Raw genomic sequence first — 23,742 nt, 5'->3', positions numbered from 1 at the left:
AATCAGTGCCCTCAGCTTCCTTCTTAAGGAACTATAAAAAGAAGGGGAAATTAAACACAAAGTAAGCAAAAGAGAGAAAATACTAAAGATTAGAATTAAAAATCAGTGAACTAGAAAAATAGAAAAACAATAGAGAATATCAATAAAAACCAAGAGCTGCTTGAGACATTTATGCAATTTAATAAATTTCATAAACCTCTAGCCTGGAAGAACAAATGTGAGGAGAAAAAAATTACCAATAACAAGAATGAGAGATGTGACCTCACTACAGATTTTATAGATACTAAAAGGGGAGAAATAAAGAAAATAACTTTGGGCCAATAATGTTAATGGCTTAGATGAAATGGACAAACTCCTTGAAAAACATAAGCTAGAAACTCTACTCAAGAATTCGATAACACAAATAGCCTGTATCTATGAAAGAAATTGAATTTTTAGTTAAGAGCCTTCCCACAATGAGAACTCTATGCCTGGATGACTTCACTTATTAATTCTACAAAATATTTAAGGAAGACATAATGCCAGATCTACCAAAACTCGCTGAAAATTCAAGAGGGGAGACTATTTTCCCATTCATTCTCTGAGGCCCATATAATCCTGATAACTAAACCAGCTAACTCATTATAAGATATCCCTCATGAACATAGAGGTAAGAATTTTAAGCAAGATTCTAGCAAAATGAATCTAATATATAAAAATGATAATACAGATTGATCAAGTAGGGTTTATGTTAGCAATGCATGGTTTGTTTAGTATTTGAAAATCAGTGTAATCTACCACACTAATCAACTGAGAAAATGATTTTGATAAATACAGAACAAGCAACTGACTAAATCCAACATCTATTCCCGTTTTGTGTTTTTTTTAAAAAAAAAACACCTCTCAGGAAATTAGGAGTAGGAGACAACTTGCTAAATTTGATAAAGAGTATCTATGGAAAACCTACAACTATTCTACAGAACTGTGACATATTAAATCAGAAGAAAGACAAAGATGTCCATTCTCACAACTACTATTAACATTTTATTGGAAGTTCTAAATAGTTCAATCAGGCAAGGTAAAAATATAAAAAGTATCCAAATTGAAAACGAAGATAAAAAACTGCATTAACTGATAATATGATCACCTACATAAAAAACCTATAGAATCTACAGAAAAGATACTAGAACTAAGTGAATTTAGCAAGATTGAAGGATACAACATTAACAGACAAACATAAATTGTATTTCTATATATGAGCAACAATTAAAAATTGAAAAAATTTAAATAGCATCAAAAATTATGATTACTTTACTGATAAAAGCAACTAAGGAAGACCTAAATCAATGGAAAGATATATCTTATTCAAGAATCAAAACATTTAACGTTGCTAAGATGTCATTCTCCCCTTACTGGTCATTAGAGTTGTCGTGATCTTAATCTAACAGGAGATTCTGTAGAATCTTATCAATGTATCTAAAATTACTGCAGAAGTGCGAAAGACCTAGAATATTGAAAATAACTTTGGAAAACAGAACAAAAAAAAAGCTACAGAACTAATACTTCTTATATGAAGGTTTATTCATGGGAAATAGATGGGGAAACAGTGTCAGACTTTATTTTGGGGGGCTCCAAAATCACTGCAGATGGTGATTGCAGCCATGAAATTAAAAGAGGCTTTATTCCTTGGAAGGAAAGTTATGACCAACCTAGATAGCATATTAAAAAGCAGAGACATTACTTTGCCAACAAAGGTCCATCTAGTTAAGGCTATGGTTTTCCAGTAGTCATGTATGGATGTGAGAGTTGAACTGTGAAGAAAGCTGAGCGCCGCAGAATTGATGCTTTTGAACTGTGGTGTTGGAGAAGACTCTTGAGAGTCCCTTGGACTGCAAGGAGATCCAACCAGTCCATTCTAAAGGAGATTGTCCTGGGTGGTCTTTGGAAGGAATGATGCTAAAGCTGAAACTCTAATACTTTGGCCACCTCATGCAAAGAGTTGACTCATTGGAAAAGACTCTGATGCTGGGAGGGGTTGGGGGCAGGAGGAGAAGGGGACGACAGAGGATGAGATGGCTGGATGGCATCATCGACTCAATGGACATGAGTCTGAGCAAGCTAGGGAGTTGGTGATGGACAGGGAAGCCTGCCGTGCTGCAGTCCATGGGGCTGCAAAGAGTCGGCCATGACTAAGCAACTGAACAACATCTTTGAAAAGAGTTTGACAATTTCTTATAGTGCTAAATATTCCATATGACCCAATCATTCTATTCCTAGTATTTTCTCGAAGAAGTAAGAGCATATCTATATGAAGACTTGTAAATAAATGTTTATAGCAGATATAGATATACACACAAACAGGCATACTCATCAAAAACTTAAAATGACTCAGCCATCAACAGGTGAATGGATAAACATATTGTGATCTAATCATACAATATACTACTGCTAAGTAGTAAAAAAGCAATAAACTATTGATACAATCAACAACATAGATGTATCTCAAATAATTATGCTGAAAATGAAAGTGGCCAGATTTAAAGAGCATATATTATATAATTCCATTTATATAAAAGTTTAGAAAAATTCAAACTAATTTGTAATGATAGAAAGCAGATTCATGGTTGGCTGGAAGTTGGGAGCTAGGATGAAGTGAGGAAAAGCAGGAAGGCAATATTTTAAAGGAGAAGAAAACAAGGAAAAAATTACATTATTCTCCTATGCTAAGAAAGAAATTTCTTACTCAAATGGGAAAAAACTCAAGAAATGAGATTTGAAAGGTATTACTAAAATTGTGATTTGACTTGAAAAGTCATGCGTGTCTAGCAGTTTTGAGTCCAGCTATTGTCTTTGCAGTGAATAGAAGACAAAAGTAACTTAGCTTTAAACTTGTCTTAAATTTAGCTCTGAACAACAGTGAAGCATCTTCTTGTTCCTAGATTATGAGACATGACAGGCAGTCTTTCTGAATCTGAAATTTACTGACTGCACAGTTTAACATAAGTATAAATGCAGAAACCCTGATGCTGGGAAAGATTGAGGGCAAGAGGAGAAGGAGGTGACAGAGAATGAGATAGTTGGACGGCATCACCTAATCAAAGGACATGAGTTTGAGCAAACTCTGGGACATAGTGAAGGACAGGGAAGCCTGGCATGTTGCAGTCCATGAAGTTGCAGAGTCAGACACTACCTAGTGACTGAACAACAACCTGTTACAATGCAGAAACATTCCTAAGAACTACCAAGTAGTACAGGTACAGTGGACATCCTTCATCATATATCTTTCAGGCAACTGTTACAAAACTCTCAACCAGACCACTAGTTCCAGAGAGAATAGTCAGCAAATTCACAAGAGTAATTCTTGGTAATTGTTTACCACCCAATTGCCAGACCAGCTAACTTGAATGAGATAATTTCATTGAGCAATTAACCTATTTATTCCAGTTGGATGTGAGCAGAGTTCACACAGCATCACACACCAATATCATCTCTAGTAGCCTTCAAAAGTGAGGCTAATGAATGGTTTGCCGCAGCCGCACTGCTGAGCATGCCCCACTGCACATCCCAAACGAAAAAAAAAACCTCATCCATCAGCTTGCTTTCCAGCCACCAGTAACAGCCATCTGTCAAGGAAAACTTTTCCTCTTTGGAAAAAAAATCAAGGAAAATCAAAATGTCAACATTCTCTTGAGAGTTATGCACTAATGACCCAGTGAAATTAAGCCCCAAATAGTATCAGGACACTTCCAATGAGCTGCAGTGGACAGCTGGATGGATTTATAGCTGCTGATTCAGGGAAAGTTTTACATGAATTACATGGCAAATCGGCCTAGACTCAGCTGGGTGCAAAAATCTGTAAAAAAAAGAAAAAAAAATAGAAAACCACAGATGGAGTAGTTCATGTAGAAACTCTAGAATCTGGCCAGTTTTCATCCACCTGACTTCAGCCTCCTCAGGGTACAGGGACTTACTTATTCAATCAGTGCTTCATTGGTAAAAGCATGTTTCCCTGAAAGGTGATCTCATCTTCCACAAAGTCAAGACCCCTCCTTGGCCAGAGAGACAGATAAAGCTTTATTGCTGATGCTTCAGTTAAAGCTGTAAGACATCGGTTATCTGGACTCGTTGATGCAAGGGTTTACTGCCTATCAATTAGATTTCCGCCCATCTGAAATATTTGTCTTTTAATATTTTGAATATCAACCATAAAAAGAAATATATTTTATATCAGTAACCCATACCTACAAAGGGGTTTTTCCAAATACTCAGCAATCAGTGTGTCACTGGCATCAATTTTTCACCAGCACATTTCCTATCAGAATAGGGAATTTATCAAAGGGACTAAGACATCAGCCATGTACAGCCTATTACTGCCATACCAATTGACTACATTATCATGAAACACAAGTTTGAACTGTACTTCCCCTTATTGTGAGCAATGCATTTATATATTTTATTCTGTTCTATTCTCTTTCTTTCATTTGTTTATATGCTAACCATCCCAGATGGTGCTAGTGGTAAAGAACCCACCTGCCAATGCAGGAGACACAGGTTTGATCCCTGGGTTGGGAAGATCCCCTGGAGTAGGAAATGGCAACCCACTCCAGTATTCTTGCCTGAAGAATCCCACAGATGGAGGAGCCTGGCCAGCTATAGTCCATAGGATCGCAAAGAGTCAGACACAACTGAAACAACTTAGCAGGCACACACATGACCTATTAAAATGCTTTCATGATCAACTAATGCATATAGCATGCAGTTCAAAAAACACTGCCCTGACAAGCTGATTAAATTTTTTTATTGTGGGAAAATATACATAACATAAAATGTACCATTTTAACCATTTAACTGTTCAGTAATATTAAGTACATTCACATTGTTGTGCAACTATTACCACTATCCACCTCCAGAACTTTTTCATCTTCCCAAACTGAAATTCGGTACCCATTAAACACTAACTTCCCACCCTCTCTCTCCCTAAACCCTGGCAACCACCATTCTGCTTTCTGTCTCTATGAATCTGACTACTTTAGGTACTAAGGCTCATTTTTTTTTTTTAATTTTAAAATCTTTAATTCTTACATGCGTTCCCAAACATGAACCCCCCTCCCACCTCCCTCCCCATAACATCTCTCTGGGTCATCTCCATGCACCAGCCCCAACCATGCTGTATCCTGCGTCAGACGTAGACTGGCGATTCGATTCTTACATGATAGTATACATGTTTCAATGCCATTCTCCCAAATCATCCCACCCTCTCCCTCTCCCTCTGAGTCCAAAAGTCCGTTATACACAGCTGCGTCTTTTTTGCTGTCTTGCATACAGGGTCGTCGTTGCTATCTTTCTAAATTCCATATATATGTGTTAGTATACTGTATTGGTGTTTTTCTTTCTGGCTTACTTCACTCTGTATAATCGGCTCCAGTTTCATCCATCTCATCAGAACTGATTCAAATGAATTCTTTTTAACGGCTGAGTAATACTCCATTGTGTATATGTACCACAGCTTTCTTATCCATTCATCTGCTGATGGACATCTAGGTTGTTTCCATGATAAGGCTCATTTTTAAGGTACAATATTTATACAAAGTATGAATAAGCATATAATAGAACCATCATCAAAATGTGAAGTTCTCTCATACTTATATATTATATTGTTAAATGTCTTATGAAAAGATACTACAGATCAGTGATACAGAGATCTACATGAGATATTTAAAATATTCTATATGTCCATCAGCAGATGAATGGATAAGAAAGCTGTGGTACCTATACACAATGGAGTATTACTCAGCCATTAAAAAGAATACATTTGAATCAGTTCTAATGAGGTGGATGAAAATGAAGCCTATTATACAGAGTGAAGTAAACCAGAAAGAAAAACATCAATACAGTATACTAACGCATATATATGGAATTTAGAAAGATGGTAACAATAACCCTGTATGCGAGACAGCAAAAGAGACACAGATGTATAAAACAGTCTTTTGGACTCTGTGGGAGAGGGAGAGAGTGGGATGATTTGGGAGAATGGCATTGAAACATGTATAATATCATATATGAAATGAATTGCCAGTCCAGGTTCGATGCATGATACAGGATGCTTGGGGCTGGTGCACTGGGATGACCCAAAGGGATGGTACAGGGAGGGAGGTGGGGGGCGGGGGGGGAGTTCAGGATGGGGGACACGTGTATACCCGTGGCAGATTCATGTTGATGTATGGCAAAACCAATACAATATTGTAAAGTAATTAGCTTCCAATTAAAATAAATAAATTTATAAAAAATAAAATAAAATATTCTATAGAATAGTATCTAAGATAACTGATTATATGATCTTTAAGACTTAGCATCACCAAATTTTCTCCTCCATTTTTCCTTCATAGGGCCAAGTGCCAATAATCTGAACCTACCAACAAGCAGCATATCCTAGAATAGCTTTCAACCAAAACACGAAAACGGATAGAAAACACGGCTTTCTTCATTCTCAGCTCCACTGGTTCTCTATATGACTTGTACAAAATTTGCAGATAGTCTTTATTACCAAACATTTGAGTAAAATCCACATCACTTTTTAAATTCACAGACAGATAATAACACTTTGTGGATAGGGAACAATATTACAGAATCCATTTGAGATTCTCACAGCACATGTTTGATCCTCTTTTTCTTTATATTTAAAAATAATGTGCCATTCAATGCTTAGTAGTATATTATTATTATTATTATTGACTTTGGGGAAGAAGTCACATATAGGTGTTATCAATAATTTAGACTTTGTCATTAAAGACATTGGTCCTACCTTGGGACAGGTTTTGATGGGTATAAGAGGGGCTTATGGGAACTGAGGCAAAGAGTATAGCCCTTTCAAGAGGGCAAGAAAACCAAAGCCCTAATGGGGTAGGACCACTATCCAAGGCTCACCACAAACTTCTAAGGTAAACAATTAGAAAATATATTCATATATCCAATTTAGAGATTAAATAAACAAGGATAACAGGATAAAATAATTTACCCAAGGGTGGAATCCAGGCAAAGAGAGATGATGTCGGATTTCTAGTACAGTTCTCTTTTTCTCTGGAAAAGTTTTAATTTTTTCTATTCCATCTAGTTTGCTGCTGCTGCTGCTAAGTCACTTCAGTTGTGTATGACTCTGTGCGACCCTATGGACAGCAGCCCACCAGGCTTCTCTGTCCACAGAATTTTCTAGGCAAGAATACTGGAGTGGGTTGCCATTTCCTTCTCCATCCATCTAGTTTAAGATTGTATAAATCAAGTAAATTACATTGCTTGCAAATAAATACTATCATTTGTAATGGTAGGTAACAGATACTTTTATAAATGATAACTGAGAAAATATCATAGAATTAATTTAAATGGCACTTAACAAGCAGAACATAGTTGAAGTTATAAAAGTAGTAATCAGAAGATAATATAATTAATCATAGTCATGAATAATATATGGACTATCTATCCATGTTGTATATATAATGTCGGTAGACTTTATCTATGATGTCTCTTTTAATCTTCAGTAAAACCCTAAGAAGTTGGTAATATTCTTGTATGGGAACTCTAAATTCAAATTTAAAACTTGATGGAGAAAGAAGTACATAATTGGAACCCTCCTTTCAGAAGAAAAATTTGACAGCTTTAGGCAATTTATATTTATTAGGAGGAAGTTGTCAGTGAGAAACCTTGATTCAATAACTGAAATCAGGAAAACATGAGAGGACTTTATTTGCAGATGTTGAATTACTGGTAACAGCCCAATATAGAGGGAGAAATTCATCAAGACTTTGTTGGAACTGTGGAAACTTGATTGGCCTGAGAAATGAGCTGGGAAGTCATTTGCTACAACAGTAAAATCCATGAAGCTTTAAGAGTACAGAGGGCACCAGCAATGATAAGGACTCAAAAGGCAGAATTTTAGAAATAGATGAGAATGAATCATGAAGGAGAAGGAATATTCAGAGATACAAGGGAAACAGGGTAAGGCCAACTAGAGATGGAAATGGAAGACAGATTTGAGAAAGTGGTTGTAGGCAACTATGTCAAATGCTTCAGAAAGGCTAAGAAGGACCCTTAGGGAGAAAAATCCTTTGCTGACCTTCAAGAGAACACTTACAAGTCACAGGGTCAGAAATAGACTCCACATGGAACAAAAGAGATAAAAGTTAATGAGATGCCATTTATCATTCTCAGTGTAAGACACTGTAAAGCCAGCAAGGATCACTGAATTGCATGTCAGTTATGAAGACTGCCTCAAAGGAATCCACTGGGCTAGGTATTTTCAGTGTCAGAGAGCTCCATGTGTGTGTCGTTCTACACTGAAAGCATTGTAACTTGAAACATCCACTGTCCTTTAAAAGTTGTTTTTGAACTTTGAAAAGCAATATATTCCATTTTTAAGAATGGAGAGCATAAATAACTATTTCACATTTTCCTCCGGTGGAATATAGGGCTAACCAATACTTTTATCCATGTGGTACAGATGACAAACAAGACAAGGCAACTGATAAGAAAGATATGTCCAGTGACAGGAATGACTTACTAGGGAGCATGGCTGGCTATGTTCTCAGCTCTCAAACCCAAAGTTCTGTTAGCTCAAAGTCTCTGGCCAAGGAGACTTTCCCCTGGAATTCTATCATGCAACAGCGTAGAAAGTGAAAAAGAGGAATCAATGATGGCAAAATTAGAAAATTCACTCTCAAGTGACACGAAACAATGTCTGATTTCATTTAGGGTAGATTTCACTCAGATTCTGCAACAAACTTTGTTCCCAACTTTGAGCATCAATGTTCTATTCACTCTAAATATACTAAATAAGATTATTCTATTATTAAAAGCAAGAACCTATGTCAGTAGTTGTACATCTTATGGATAACAAAATTGGCCTAAATCCCCTTAGGCATATGTTGTATCAGTCAATCCTGTACTGGCATATATACATAAACTGAACATAAACACAATTTTTTTCTAATATTTTACTCAACTGTTTTATATATATAACTATAGCTTGTTGATATACTAAATATTTTTGTGAATTTTTAAAATCTGAAGCACAGTAACTTCTGCCTTCATGACTAGCTAAATGAGATCTCAGATTAGCTATTACAAATCACTGAAATAACAAAAATATAATACATATTACAGAATACTAAGAACAATACAAATAGCTAAGATTTACATATCACTCCCCATGTGCCAAGTGTAAATGTATGCATATTATGTATATTATCTGTTTTAATACTCTTAATAAGACCATAAGAGAGGTATTATTACTAAATACAATATTATTCACTTATCAAATTAAGGAAGAAAAATACCACCAAACTCAGGGCATTTGATACAACTTTTCCACTCAAAATATTCAACATCTTCAAATGACAGTATAAATTCTGAGACCTCAAGTACCAATCCACAGTTTCCTATCCAAGTCAAGACTAGCATACAACGGCTTTGCATACTTAAATGAAAAAAAATCTGTGACTCCTATTTCTCTTTTATAAACTTGCAACATGTAACAGGGAGTTGACACAAGTGCCTAATTCACTATTAATGTGATTAATATGTAGGTTATAATGTCCATCTTCAAATACACTTGTCACTAATTATAAGCATTCACAAGCATATCTGTCAAGAACTTGCTATAAACAAAGCCATATGGTTTATACTGCTCCCTTCTCACAACTTCAGATTCAGGGAGACTTGAATTAGCTCATCAGGCACATTCTCCTTGATCTTCTCCATGAGAGAAGGACATGAGAAGGGTACTTCAACCAGTTCCTACTTATAAAGTTATGTTAATGTCAGCCGGAATGTAGATTAGGTCAAGTCTGGAGCAGACAATTGAGTCAGGAACTGCATTTTATATTACAATGATTCTGGATGTCATTCATATAATACCTTTGGGTCAAGGTCGTCAAACCAAGGTAAGTTTCTATGAAACAAGCTCCTACAGTAAGTATGCTTTCAGGAATCATTATGCCCAGAAGTCTTTTAAAAATTAACAAATTCTAACACCTTTGAAGCACTTGCTAGTCCCAAATGCTTTGTACACACTATCTCATGCAAACCTTACATTAACCCTTTGTACCTCTTATTATTCCTACTTTTCAAATGAGAAAATTGAGGCACATATAAATTAAGTAACAACCTAAGATTATATACTCATAGTGGGTAGAACCAAGACTCAAATTAACAAAACTTCAAATTTCAATGGTCTTTGGAAAGTTACCTATCCTTTATCCATAGCATTCCTATTTCTACATAAAAATGATTTGACATTGTAGCCAGACAGCAGGACAAGTCTTACTGTAACATTCACATGTTATTAAGCTTAAAGCTTAATTAAGCTTAAAAGCAGAATTAATGGGTAGCATAAATGCTATAATCAGTCCTTGCACAAAATCAACAATTCTATTTTTGTCTATCCATAATAGAATATGTATCTTGCATTAATCCATGATAAAAACAACATATATTATGATCAAAATTTTATTTTAATGATGACTCACTAATTTAAAATAAATAGTACTTGAAGAAATACAATGGATACAATGAAGGCACAATGCTTTCTAATGTACAAAAATTGACTGCAATATGTAAAAATTATTATTTGTTAAAACACATTAGCAGTTCTAAAAAATGGGTAAATGAGACCCATAGCACATGCTAGTGAGATATCTATACATTACCTCATTCCTGACTATATATAGAAACATCCAATTTTAATTCAAACACTCAAATTAAATGACTATTAGATTACATATTACTAAATTTATAATAATATGTGTTTTTAAAAAATGAACACAAAATACACTTCAGATAAATATACTTTTTAATTCTTTGGGGAATTCCCTGGCAGTCCAGTGGTTACAACTCTGCACTCTCACTGCTGAGGGCCTGAGTTCAATCCCTGGTCAACTCAGGCCCTCAGCAGTGAGAGTGCAGATTGTAAGTCCATCAGGACGCATTAGGCTATACTTTTTTAATTTCCAGAATGAATACATACCTGCTGTAGAAATAAGGAAGTGTATTCACTAGCATGTGCAAATGTCAACTTGCTTGATGTTACCTTTTGAAAGCACAGAGATACCAATAAGCAGAGCTCATTTACCATGTTTTTAATATGACAATTATCTATTCATAAACCACAAAGCTAGGGTGGAATTGATCCTCAATTTCTGATGATTTTATTTCAACAGAATTAATAAAATATTAAATTGTTTATTATGTGCTTGGCAATATGCAACACTAAATACAAACATAAGATATAGTGTCTACAATCAAGATATATAGAAGTGAAGCAAGTTAACAACAATTAACATTGAGTCTGTCATTCAGAGTGAAGTAAGTCAGAAAGAGAAAAACAAATATCATATATTAATGCACATATGTGGAATCTACAGAAATGGTACCGATGAACACATTTGCAGGAACAGAAATGCAGACATAGAGAACAGACCTTGGACACTATGGGGGAAGGAGAGGCTGGGACGAATTGAGAGAGTATCTTGACATAGATACACTACCATATGTAAAGTGGATAGCTAGTGGGAAGCTGCTGTATAACACAGGGAGCTCAGCTCAGTGCTCTGTGGTGACCTAGAGGGATGGGATGGTGCGGGAGGCTCAAGAGGGAGGGGATATATGCATGCATATAGCTGATTCATTTTGTTGTACTACAGAACCTAGCACAACATTGTAAAGCAATTATACTCCAATTTAAAAAAATAACAACAACAAAAATTGCTTACTTAGAAGTGAAGGATAGAGAGGGAAGATGATGACTTGTTTCCCCAAAATGTGTTGTAATTTTGAAAGGAAAATGTATGATTATTTTTGTATTTTATCCTGTCTAAAAGTATAGTGACTAGAAAAAATGGTATATAAGTGTATGTGTGTATATGTCTATGCATTCCCCATCTCATGGGGAAGAAACCCCATAGGAAAACCCTTAAGGATGATTAGAATTTAGATAAGCTGAGAAGCAAAGCAATGTGCAAAATTTTAGAAGTACAAATGAGAGTGTGCCAAAGAATTGATGCTTCTGAACTGTAGTGTTGGAGAAGACTCTTGAGACTCCCTTGGACTGCAAGGAGATCCAACCAGTCAATCCTAAAGGAAATCAGTCCCAAATATTCATTGGAAGGACTGATGCTGAAGCTGAAGCTCCAGTATTTTGGCCATCTGATGCAAAAAACTGACTCATTGGAAAAGACCCTGATGCTGGGAAAGATTGAAGGCAGGAGGAGAAAGGAACGACAGAGGATGAGATGGTTGGATGGCATCACTGACTCGATGAACATGAGTTTGAGCAAGCTCCAGGAGTTGGTGATGGACAGGGAAGCTTGGCGTGTTGCAGTCCATGGGGTCGCAAAGAGTTGGACACGACTGAGAGACTGAACTGAACTGAACAAATGAGAGGACAGGACATGATGTTTAGTAGGATGGTAAGATTAGTTTGGTGTTTTAAAAGCCTTTAAGTTTAAGCAGAAGAGCTTAGATTTCCAGGATAAAAACAACATTGAAGGACTACTGGTCTGGAAGACGTCTTGCAGGAATGGGTTATAGGGGGGAAAGATTGGAATCAATGAATTAATGTGGTTGGCAATAGCCTTATATCCTTACACAGTGCCTGCAGCACAATATGCAATCAGTAAATGTTTACCAAGTGAAGAATAATGAATGAACTATGAGATCAAAATGGAAAGAGAGGCTAGTTAAGGCATTTAGAAATGGTGGCAATGGGAAACAGATGAATCACAGATGACACCCCAGTTTGGAGCTATATGAAAGCACACAGTTTGAAGGTGCTTTCTGTGCAAGATCACACCTACGGAAGGGCAGAGAGCACAAGGTTCAGTGAGCAGCATCAAAAGTCAGGCTTCCTTGATCATATCACAGTCCTAATGCTTGCTAGCTAAACTTGGGCAAGTTCTTTCACACGTGAGCCTCGGTTTTCTCATATTTAAAATACTGATAGCAATAGTGCCTTTGTCTTTAAAATGGCATCAGGATAGTACTTATAAGATTAGTTGAGATAATAAAAGTAAAGCACTTCATAAACTGTCTTACACATGTGTGTGTGTGCACATGTGCACACATGTTTTCAGTCATGTCCAACTCTTTGTGACCCCATGGACTGTGTCCCATCAGGGTCCTTTGTCTATGGGATTTTCCTGGCAAGAATACTGGAATGGGTTGCCATTTCCTACTCCAGGGGATCTTTCTGACCCAGGGATCAAACCCATAGTTTCCTGGGTCTCCTGCATTGGCAGGCCATTTGCCATTGTGCCACCTGGAAAGCCCTCAGGTTACACATAGTAAGCTTCAATAAATGTTGGTTACTATTCTTGAGGTTGGGGGTTTCCCCGATAGCTAAGTAGGTAAAGAATCTGCCTGCAATATAGGAGGTCACCTGCAATGCAAGAGACTTGGGTTTGATCCCAGGGTCAGGAAGATCCCCTGAAGAAGGGAATGGCAACCCACTCCAGTATTCTTGCCTGGGAAACTCCAAAGACAGAGGAGCTTGGCAGGCTACTGTCCATGGGGTCCTCCTGAGAACTACATTTCCTCTCTCATCATCTTTGCCATCTGATCAGATTATTTCCTTTGTGTAAAAAAATAAATATAGATTTACTGTTCCTATCATTTAATCACTTAAAGATTACTCAAATTTGGGAAATGAACACCAGAATATTTTTCCTTAAACTAAGCCTTGCCCAATATTTTAAGAAATTCTGCCTCTGATCTTCAGTGTATTAAACCTAACTTCCTAAAATTATTTCAACTCTTTTTCCAATGGGGCTGGGGAGGAGGAAGTGTTTTGAAGGAAGCATTGTCATTACTTTGAGCTCCTTTAAAAAAAAAAATGCTATAACTTTAGGGCAATACTCCTGTGTCTTTAAATGTAGATATTTCCACTTACAATTAAGTGCATTTTAAGGGATTAAATGTAGCCTCAGATAAAATTTAGATAATTTGGGAGGACAGTGCTGGCAACCAAGAAGAGATTCAAATTATTGTTTCACATGATACAATTCCTATTACTTTAAGAAGACTACTCTCATGACATTTAAGCACTAATAAAATTTAAATAATATGGCAGAAATAGCTTGTGATCTAATGAGACAGCTATCTCCCTTGTACTCCTTTCCTTATTTCAGAGTCATTGCTGGAAAGCAGCTGCCTGGCTAAAGACTACACCTCCCAGCTTCCCTTTTATCTTGGTGGAGCCAAGCTGTAGTCAGTGGAATCAAGGCGGATGTGAGATTCATTACTTCCATTCTTGGGGCATAAAAATGTCCTATAGAATCCCCAGTGATCTTCTGTTCTTCCCATGTCAGCCAGCTGGAAGTGTTTGCTTAAGGTGACCTCCTAAGCCAGGTGTTGAAGAAAGCAGATTTTAGTCAGCCTAGGTTTCTGAAAGACTGGATGAGAACTGATATCAACCCACCACTATTCCTGACACTGGGAGGGAATAGAATTAATTGTATTAACCTATTGAGATTTGGTGGTTTATTTATTTATTTTTTTTACAGTAGCTAGAGTAATCTTTAATCTACCCAGTTCAAAACTCCTCTGTCCATGGGATTTTCCACGCAAGAGAACTGGAGGGGGGTGCCATTGCCTTCTCCAAGTTACCACACAGTAAACCATTAATACATTAACACTACATAATTTACATGTAAGTAAAAATAAAAATTTCTCTCAAAGGAAATCTTCAAAGGAAGATTTCTAAATAGCAATGCCAAGTGATAAACTATTATTCTTATTAATCTTAATAAAGATAATTTTAAAAAATAATTTATCTAATATTTATCAATTGTTTATGATGTATGAGAAGGAAATGGCAATCTGCTCCAGCACCCTTGCCTGGAAAATCTCATGGACGGAGGAGCCTGATAGGCTACAATCCATGGGGTCGCAAAGAGTCAGACATGACTGAGCGACTTCACTTTCACTTTCGCTATGATGTATGAAGTGAAGTGAAAGTCGCTCAGTCATGGCTGACTCTTTGTGACCCCATGGACTGTAGCCTGCCAAGCTCCTCTGTCCATGAAATTCTCCAGGCCAGAATACTAGAGTGGGTAGCCGTTCCCTTCTCCAGGAGATCTTTCCAACCCAGGAATTGAACCCAGGTCTCCCATAATTCTATATAATTATCACAATTAATTCTGAAAATCCTAGCATTAAAAAAATATAAAGCACAGAGAGGCTAAGTGACTGAACCAAGATTATATTGTTATTAGTTGGTAGAGAAGGGATTTAAAATACTCAACTGGAAGATAATCATATGGCTAGAGAACAAAGAGAATATTAAGAAATTGAAACCAACAACAACAAAAAAGCAAATCTATAAGTTGACTGTTCAATTAGAAAGTGTTTATATACAGGGCATGGTGATATTCAAGGACTGGGAAATAAGATGTAAAGGACATAAATCATGACATGAAGCACTTTTAAAACTAGTTGGAGACAAACCATGTACAACATAACTATAAGAAAACAAAAGTACATGTCATAATAATATTGAAGGCTATGATGAGAGTTTAAGTGAGAAAGTTCACTTTCCAGTAAGAGTGCAGTTTTCATAGAAAATGCACTTAATCTGGCCCTTCATAAATGAGTAGAATTCAAGTTGGAAAAAAATCAAGTGGGCAAAAATATGCTATAATCAAACATAGGAAATGAATGAGCAAAGAGCCAGAAAAATAAGTAGGAACAGTTCACAGTGAATCTTGAATATCAAGCTAAGTTTTCACTCTATTAAGCACATAACCGAAGCCACTAGCAGAGTTTTATACCAGTTAGATCAGTGGTCCCCAGCCTTCTTGGCACCAAGGACCAAGTTCATGGAAAACAGGGTGGGGATATGGTTCAGGCAGTAATGAGAGTGATGGGGAGTGGCAGATGAAGCTTCGCTCATTCATCCGCCTCTCACCTCCTGATGTGCAGCTGGGTTTCTAACAGATCCAGCTAGTACTGGTCTATGGACTGGAGGTTGGGGACCCCTGAGCTAGATAAGGGCTTCCCTCGTGGCTCAGATGGTAAAGAATTGGCCTGCACAATGAGGAAGACCTGGGTTCAATCCCTGGGTTGGGAAGATCCCCTGGAAGAGAACACAGCAACCCACTCTAGTATTCCTGCCTGGAGAATCCCCATGGACAGAGGGCCTGGCGGGCTACAGTCCATGTGATCAACAAACCTGGTGACTGAGTATGGATTGAACTAGAGGGTTCAAACCTGAAGAGCCTCATCTTTTTCTCCCTGTGTTAGTGTACTGGCCATTTTGTTTCGTGCTTTCCCTTTCTTTTTAATAAAATTTACCAAAGATGATTTTAAAAATTTGGATGAATTAAAAAACGCAAAATACCTCCCTAGCTTGTTTGCTGTAGTTCCTTCCTTAATTTTCCCTTGAGTATATACACAGAAAACTGCTTCACAAAAATAACTCTTCCTGCTGTATAACCTCCTTTTAAAACTTTTTCATCATAGTGGTTTTATAGCATCCCATCAATTGACTAAATCATAATTTATCAAAAAAGACCCAATTATAAAATTACTTTGTACTCATTATTGACTAATAGTAATAACTGCGATGAATATCAGACTAATACCTCTCCTCAATAAGACTTCCCTGGTGGCTCAGATGGTAAAGCATCTGCCTACAATGTGGGAGACCTGGGTTCAATTCCTGGGTCAGGAAGATCTCCTGGAGAAGACAATGGCAACCCACTCCAGTATTCTTGCCGGAAAAATCCCATGGATGGAGGAGCCTGTAAGCTACAGTCCATGAGATAGCAAAGAGTCAGACACGACTGAGTGACTTCACTTTCACTTTCACTTCCCCCCAACAAAGATGTCCACATCTTAATCCCCAGAATCCATGTATATGTCACATTACATAGCAAAAGGAACTTTGAAGATATAATTAAGTTAAAAAACCATCAGATGGGAAGATTATCCTGGAGGTTGGCCCAAAGTTCTCAAAAGTGTCCTTTAAGAGAGAATGTCGAAAAAATGGAGTGGGGAAGGATATAATAGTGGAAACAGAGGAAAAAAGATTAGAAGATGTTACACTGCTGGCTTTAAAGATGAAGGGTGGGGCAATGAGTCAAGAAATGCAGATGCCTTCTAGAAGCTAAAAAAGGGAAGGAAATGGGTTTTCCCCAAGATGCTCCTGAAGGAGCAAAGCCCTGACTCCACATTGTGTTTATCCCAGTAAGACCCACTGTAAACTTCCAATCTACAGAATTGTAAGATAATTTGTTTTTCTCTAAGTCATTGAGCGCACAGCCATTTGTTACAGCAGCAATAAGAAACTAAATACATAAGGTTTTTGCATTAAGTATTTAAATGTGAGAGAAGATAGTGTCATGAGTAGAGCAGCGGTGGCAGAAATAGTAGAGAAATGGAAAAATCTGATATATATTTTCAAGGCAGAACTAGTAGGAGAGGCCTTAGACCAATGGGTTTTGACTTGAACAAGCAGACTGGGAAGACATGTATTAAGTTGGGAAAATTGTGGAAGAAACAGGTTGAGCAGGAAGAAGAATGGGAAAATAAAGAGTTTTATTTTGAAAGTGTTAAATTTCAGATGCCTTTTAGACATTCAAGAGGCGGTCAGAGTATACTGGCAATTGAGTATATTCATCTGGGACTCAGAGGAGAGGAAAGGGCTGGAGACAAAAAATTTACTTAGAATTTGGGAGTCATCAGTATTTAGACAGTAGTTAAAGCTGTGAGGCTATATAAAATATTCCTCCATGCTCTCTTTATTAAGCACTTACTTTTCTAATATTAGGACATTACAACAGTGAACATCAAGACAAGACTGCCTGTGCTTTCATGGAGCATTTATTCCACTGAAACAAAATAAAACAAATGAATAAAGAAGAATATAAATTAAAATAAGTGTTATCAGAAAAATAAAGTGAGGTGATGTGGGTTCTCAGGGCTGTTTGAAATGAATGAAGCAGTTGGAAAAGTCTTCTTCAGTTGACAAAAAGTACTAGAGTTTGGCGGAGGGAAGCATCATTAGATTGTGAGTGAGAGACACCTTCACTGAGGAAGCACTTAAGCTGACACGTGTATGACAACCCTACCCTTAACCCTTCCTGTGTATGATGAAGGAGCAGCCATACTTGTTGGACTTCTTACCTGTCTTCTCCCATTTGACGGAGCACGTAGAGAACAAATTTATTACCTAATAATTAATTCTTTCTGTATGTACAGAATCTGGCACTGATAGAGCTATTATGATTATCTATATTATGATGCATGACTTTGAAACATTATGAGCAAATGATAACTATTTACTGTGTGCTAGATTTGGGAGACCAAAAGAAATAAAGAGATTTTTTGCTGTTTCCAATAGCTCACAATCTGTTTGAAGAGACTATGTATAAAAACACAGTGACTGAAATGCAAATATGTCAGAAGGCATATTGTACATGCTACATTATATGTGACATGATGACATCCTGATAAAGTGAACTAAAAGTGGGCTTATATGAAGGCAAGATTCTTAAACCGGACCTCACATATAATAGGATTGGAGACTTTGACAAGTACCTCCTGAGACTCAATTTTCTAATCTGTAAATGGACCTGTGGGACAGGGCTAAGTTGGTCAGAAAGGGAAAACAACAAAATGATTATCATGATAGTAAAAATAATATGTATTTCAGATAATATATCCTAATTATCAGTATGATAACATTATTAAGAAACTAAACTGTAAAATATGCTCTGGAGATAGAGAATATATAATGAAGAATTTATATGATTTTGACTTACTGGGACTCTTAGACATACACAATCAATTCCTAGACAAGATTTTTTTTTCCCCTGAAAGTGAGATTTTTATCTTTTCCTACTCCAAAGGTCATCTTAAAGGTAGTGCTTTAAAGATGTTTTCTGTGTTAAGTGGCGACTAGGTATGCCCTAGGTCTTTAAAAACCAATGCCATAACTCTCTCCAGTTTTGATGCAGATTAGTATAGCTCAGAGCAGCCATAAAAGAGCCACAATGAGTGAATTTTAGCAAAAAGCAATAACAGTGATATATAAAAATCACCAGAATAAACATAAATCAGCCACCTCAAAATGACATATTGATACAATTCTGTGGTCTTTTCAACCAACCTCTACTTTTCTCCAGGCATTTTCCCCCAAATACTCCAAACTTCATTCTCAGAAACTTTAAATCACAGAGCTGGCTCTGGGGAGCCTCCACTGTTCAGTTTTCCTTCACTTCTTGCTTTCATCATCCTTTAGCAACACCCAAGGCTGCCAGCTATCCAAAACAGACTCTCCCCAGCGTCCAGCGTCAGCTGTATCATTCCTCCTCATAATTCAATGCAGGATGCCAGCCAGCCTCACCAGGAGAATGGAATCCACATCTTCCTCCATTGGGATTTGAGCCAACTGACTTTGATCATTTTTCTGAAGCCCCAACTTTCTATCCTGCTCAACCATGATTAAATCTTCACCTCATTCTCTCTGGTCTACTGTCACATGTCTTCTTTTTTTTTTTTTTTCTACCATATATATAGCATCTGCCAAACACAATTTCATAAAAGTTGTGCTCATTTAAGTGCTCATATTATTTTGCTTGTGTTTAATAGCCACATGCTCAGTTACTCAGTCGTGTCTGACTCTTTGCAAACCTACAGGCTGTAGCCCACAAGGTTCCTCTGTTCATGGGATTTCCCAGGCAAGGATACTGGATTGGGTTGCCATTTCCTTTTCCAGGGAAACTTCTTGACTAAGGGATCAAACCCATGTCTCCTGCATCTCCTGCTTCGGCAAGTGGATTCTTTTACCACTGAGCCGCTTGGGAAGCCTGTTTAACTGGTAATGTGCCAAAAAAAAATTCACTTTGGGTAAGTAATATAACCTCCCTGTGTCCTCATCTTCTCATCAGTAAAATTAGGGTCGGGTGGGTTAAAATTAGTATTTTTCAGACCTTTATTAAATAGTGAGATTCTTTCTCCAGATACTATTGTATATCAATATACAAAGCAAATCACCTGGAATGGAACCCCTCCATCACCAGCTGATGCAGGTTGAATAAGATTCCAGAGTCCTGTCCCCCTGGTGTATCATCATCATTTCCTATGATAGCCCCTGAGATTTTCTCAAGTCTCAAGACTCCAAGGGGCACACGACCATCTTTGAACAAAGTGATCAAGAAGTTCCTGTCTAGCTCCAATATCCAAAGATACTATTCAATGAGGAAAGGAAGATTGAGAGGCAAGGAAACTATATTGTTGTTGAGTGCTAATTTTTCTTTTATTGAATTGACCATAAACAGTATCTCATTCAGTTCCCTGCAACAATGCTATCATACTCATTTTTACAAATGAAAAGACACACACTCAGAGATTGTAACCTGATGGTTTACATATTTGTAGGAGACTAGGAGGAGATTCAAACTCTTGCTTATCCTATTATTGTATATTGCCTCTAAACAACATCACCTCTTCCTAACCTAGCCTTCATCCAGCCATCATCACTGGTTAATTACATTCTCTTACATGGATGTTAAGCATATCTGACCCATGGAATATTTATCCTAGTGAAAAGTAGAACAATAGGAAACAGTAGGTTTATGTAGACCACTAAGAAATAATAGTTTTGAGCTAAAGAGAAATAGAGATGACAACACTGATAAATTTATAAATAGTTAAAATGTGCAAAACCTAAAAATTTTTAAATGTACTAGAAAAATAGTGATTACCTGAAAAGTTTACTTCAAAGAATATATTTTGAATTCAGTATCATCAAGTTCAGGGCATTTATGGGATTTCTGGCACTTGTAAAATCTTTCCAATAGTAAAATGTAAAGATAAGCAGATTTTTTTTTTCTCATATAACCAGCTGAATTACATGTCCCCAGAATACCTCTTATGCAAATCCAAATATCTCTGGATAGTTACAGAAATAGTATCATTGAGAAAACATACTAGGGATCTGAACTCAAAAACTTGTTAGATACTGCATTATCACTCCCTATTTATCAGTGTCTGTCTTTCCTCAGATTCTATGCTATCTTTGCTCTTTTTCCTCTGGCAGATGTTCAGGGGTGAATTATGCAATTTAGAATCCAAAATTCTACTTCATCCAGATGCCTAATTTGCTAACTATTCACTTGTCGAAAACATAAGTTTACTATCTATTACATAATGATGACAGCTCAGAACAGCTTCTGTTTTCCATTTCATGAATCGATATTCAGAATCTGACAAATGTCCCGGAAGGCATTTTTCAGTACACATTTCCATGAAATTTTATTAAATTTCATAAGTGCATCAACATCTGGGAGGTTAAAACTTTCTCCACCAAAGTTAAAAGTTTCAAAATCGTTGTACATTTTTCATTTCAAAATCTATGGACAAGTTTGTGAGATAATCATGAAACTTCATTTAGTCTCCAAATCTTGTTAAAAGTGTAGCTGATCTTGAAAAGAGCCACTCTTCGCTATCCAGACAACACGGGGAGAAATTGTTTGTACAAGTCTTAATAATCACTGTTGAATTCTTAAAGAATCTGCATTTACATCAGTTTCTTCTCCAATAGTTGCCAACATCTCTCACTATGTTAAGGATTCCATTACTCTATGGATCAATGATGACATAATGATAGACTGTGCATCTAATTTATTCACTTCAACATGACATGTTTATAAAATGATGATGTGGGCATGAATTGTTTAAATAACTGGACACCAAGAGATAATAATATTGTATTGTGTTCCAACCTTAAATCTGTCTCTCCATATTCAAATAATGTGGGAAATATTTGTTTAGATTTAACTCTAACATCTACATTCATCCTTTCATTGATTTTCACTTACCTCTAAGAAGCAGTAATAGTATTATTTATTTCTTTCTAACTATGTGATTCTTTCACTCTACCTAATTGTGAGTTTTAGGAACTTCCACTGTCTAGAATGCTGCCTGTCAGAGTCAGTAATACAAAAGGAGGAGGAGGAGGTAGGAAGGTAGAGAAGGGGAGAGGGGGAGAGAGAGAGAAGAGGAAAGGAAAAGGAGGAGGAGAGGAAAAGAAAAAGATAAAGATAAGCTTAATTATATGAATGTGAAAATAAAGTGAAAATAACTCTACTTGGGAAATGAGACAGATTCTAATCCAAGTTCTTTTTCCTTGCTGGTATATTTGAAAACATACTTGCCCTCCCTGGACCTCATGTATGGAACAAATGACTGGGACTAGGTGACTGGTAATTCTAGCAGTAACATTCTAATAGGTTTTTTATTTTGTTGTTGTTGTTGTTGTTTTTCTTTTTTTAACAAAGGGACCTACACACACACATGCAGAGAAAGAGAGAGAAAAAGAAATATTCTTGTTCTTTGTTTTGAAATATTATTGAGTCAAGGGATATATCTATACCAAACCTTGAGATGTCTATACCTTCTCTAATTTGTTAGTGAGAGAGATAGCATCTTTTATTGCCTCTACATATTAGGTATTCATTCAATGACCAGCTCCTCTTCTTTCCTAAAGCTTACTTATAGTGTTGACACTTCATTTCATAGGGCTCACGCACCAAACACACACACCATGCAATTAAATGAGGGCATTAAAACATCCCATTGCAATCTGAACTAACTACTGCAGGTAAGATAAATATATCTCTTAACTCACTTTTTCTAGCCATAGGGTAAAATGTTGATATATTTAGACTCATGATTAAGTATTTATTATATAGGTAAGTGGCTTGAAAATTCTCTATATTTTATTAAATGGAATCTGTTTTTATGATTCTTTTTAACAGCTAATCTAGGAAGTGGTTAGGAAATAAAAAGAAAACCAGTTAAATAAAAGTTCTTTCTCAGAACTCAAACTGAACTTTTCAGATAGCCTGGTGAACATTATCTTTTATTAAAGCAGACTGCAAGGAAGAAAGAGAAGAAAACAATGGAAGAAGGGATGGAGGGATGGAGAATAAGAGAGAGGAAGAGAGAGAGACTCTTGGAAACGTTTCTAGGAATTGTGTTCCTCACTTGGACTGTGACTCATACTAATATAAATTTGCAAGTAAGAACTCTAATAAGAATATTTATTCTCCATCCTTAAAAATCCACCAGCACTTCTGCAAGAGAATGTTAATTATAAAAATGTGTAACTGACTTTATGAGATTTAGACACAGAAAAAAAAAATTTAATTAACTCATTTTCTGTCATGCCTCAAAACTTTTTTCTAAAACTTAGTAAAATTTCTGAACTTAATTTTCCAAATTTTAAGTGATTTTCACTTCTGTAGAACTTTTAATTCATAGGAATTTTCCTATTCATTTTTATCTTTGAGTTTCTAATCCACCTATGGGGTAGATTGGAATTGTTAGCCCCATTTAATAGATAATCACAGTTATATGTGATTAAATGAATTAATTAAAAAATTTTTAGAACCAAAAATCAATTATAAAGCAACAAATACAAGAAATTTAATGATAGGTTTTATGGAAAATCTCTCTTTGAATATATATTTTGTGAGTGATAATTTCTCATTTATTTCAAGATAAAAGATAAAATGAAAAGAAAATATTAATTTGTGTACTAATTCAATCTGTAGCTACTATAGTTAAAGGTTTTCATCTTATTCTTTGATGATGAGAAAACATGAATTTAAAACATTGAGAACTGACTCTTTCACCAGTGAAATCTTGTAATTCATGTACTGCAGATCTAATATAAATCACCTATTTATTACATATTTATTAATGCATTTGCCA

This window comes from Budorcas taxicolor, chromosome 5 (genome assembly GCF_023091745.1).
Source record: "Budorcas taxicolor isolate Tak-1 chromosome 5, Takin1.1, whole genome shotgun sequence".
Taxonomy (NCBI): domain Eukaryota; kingdom Metazoa; phylum Chordata; class Mammalia; order Artiodactyla; family Bovidae; genus Budorcas; species Budorcas taxicolor.
This window is presented reverse-complemented; position numbering follows the sequence as displayed.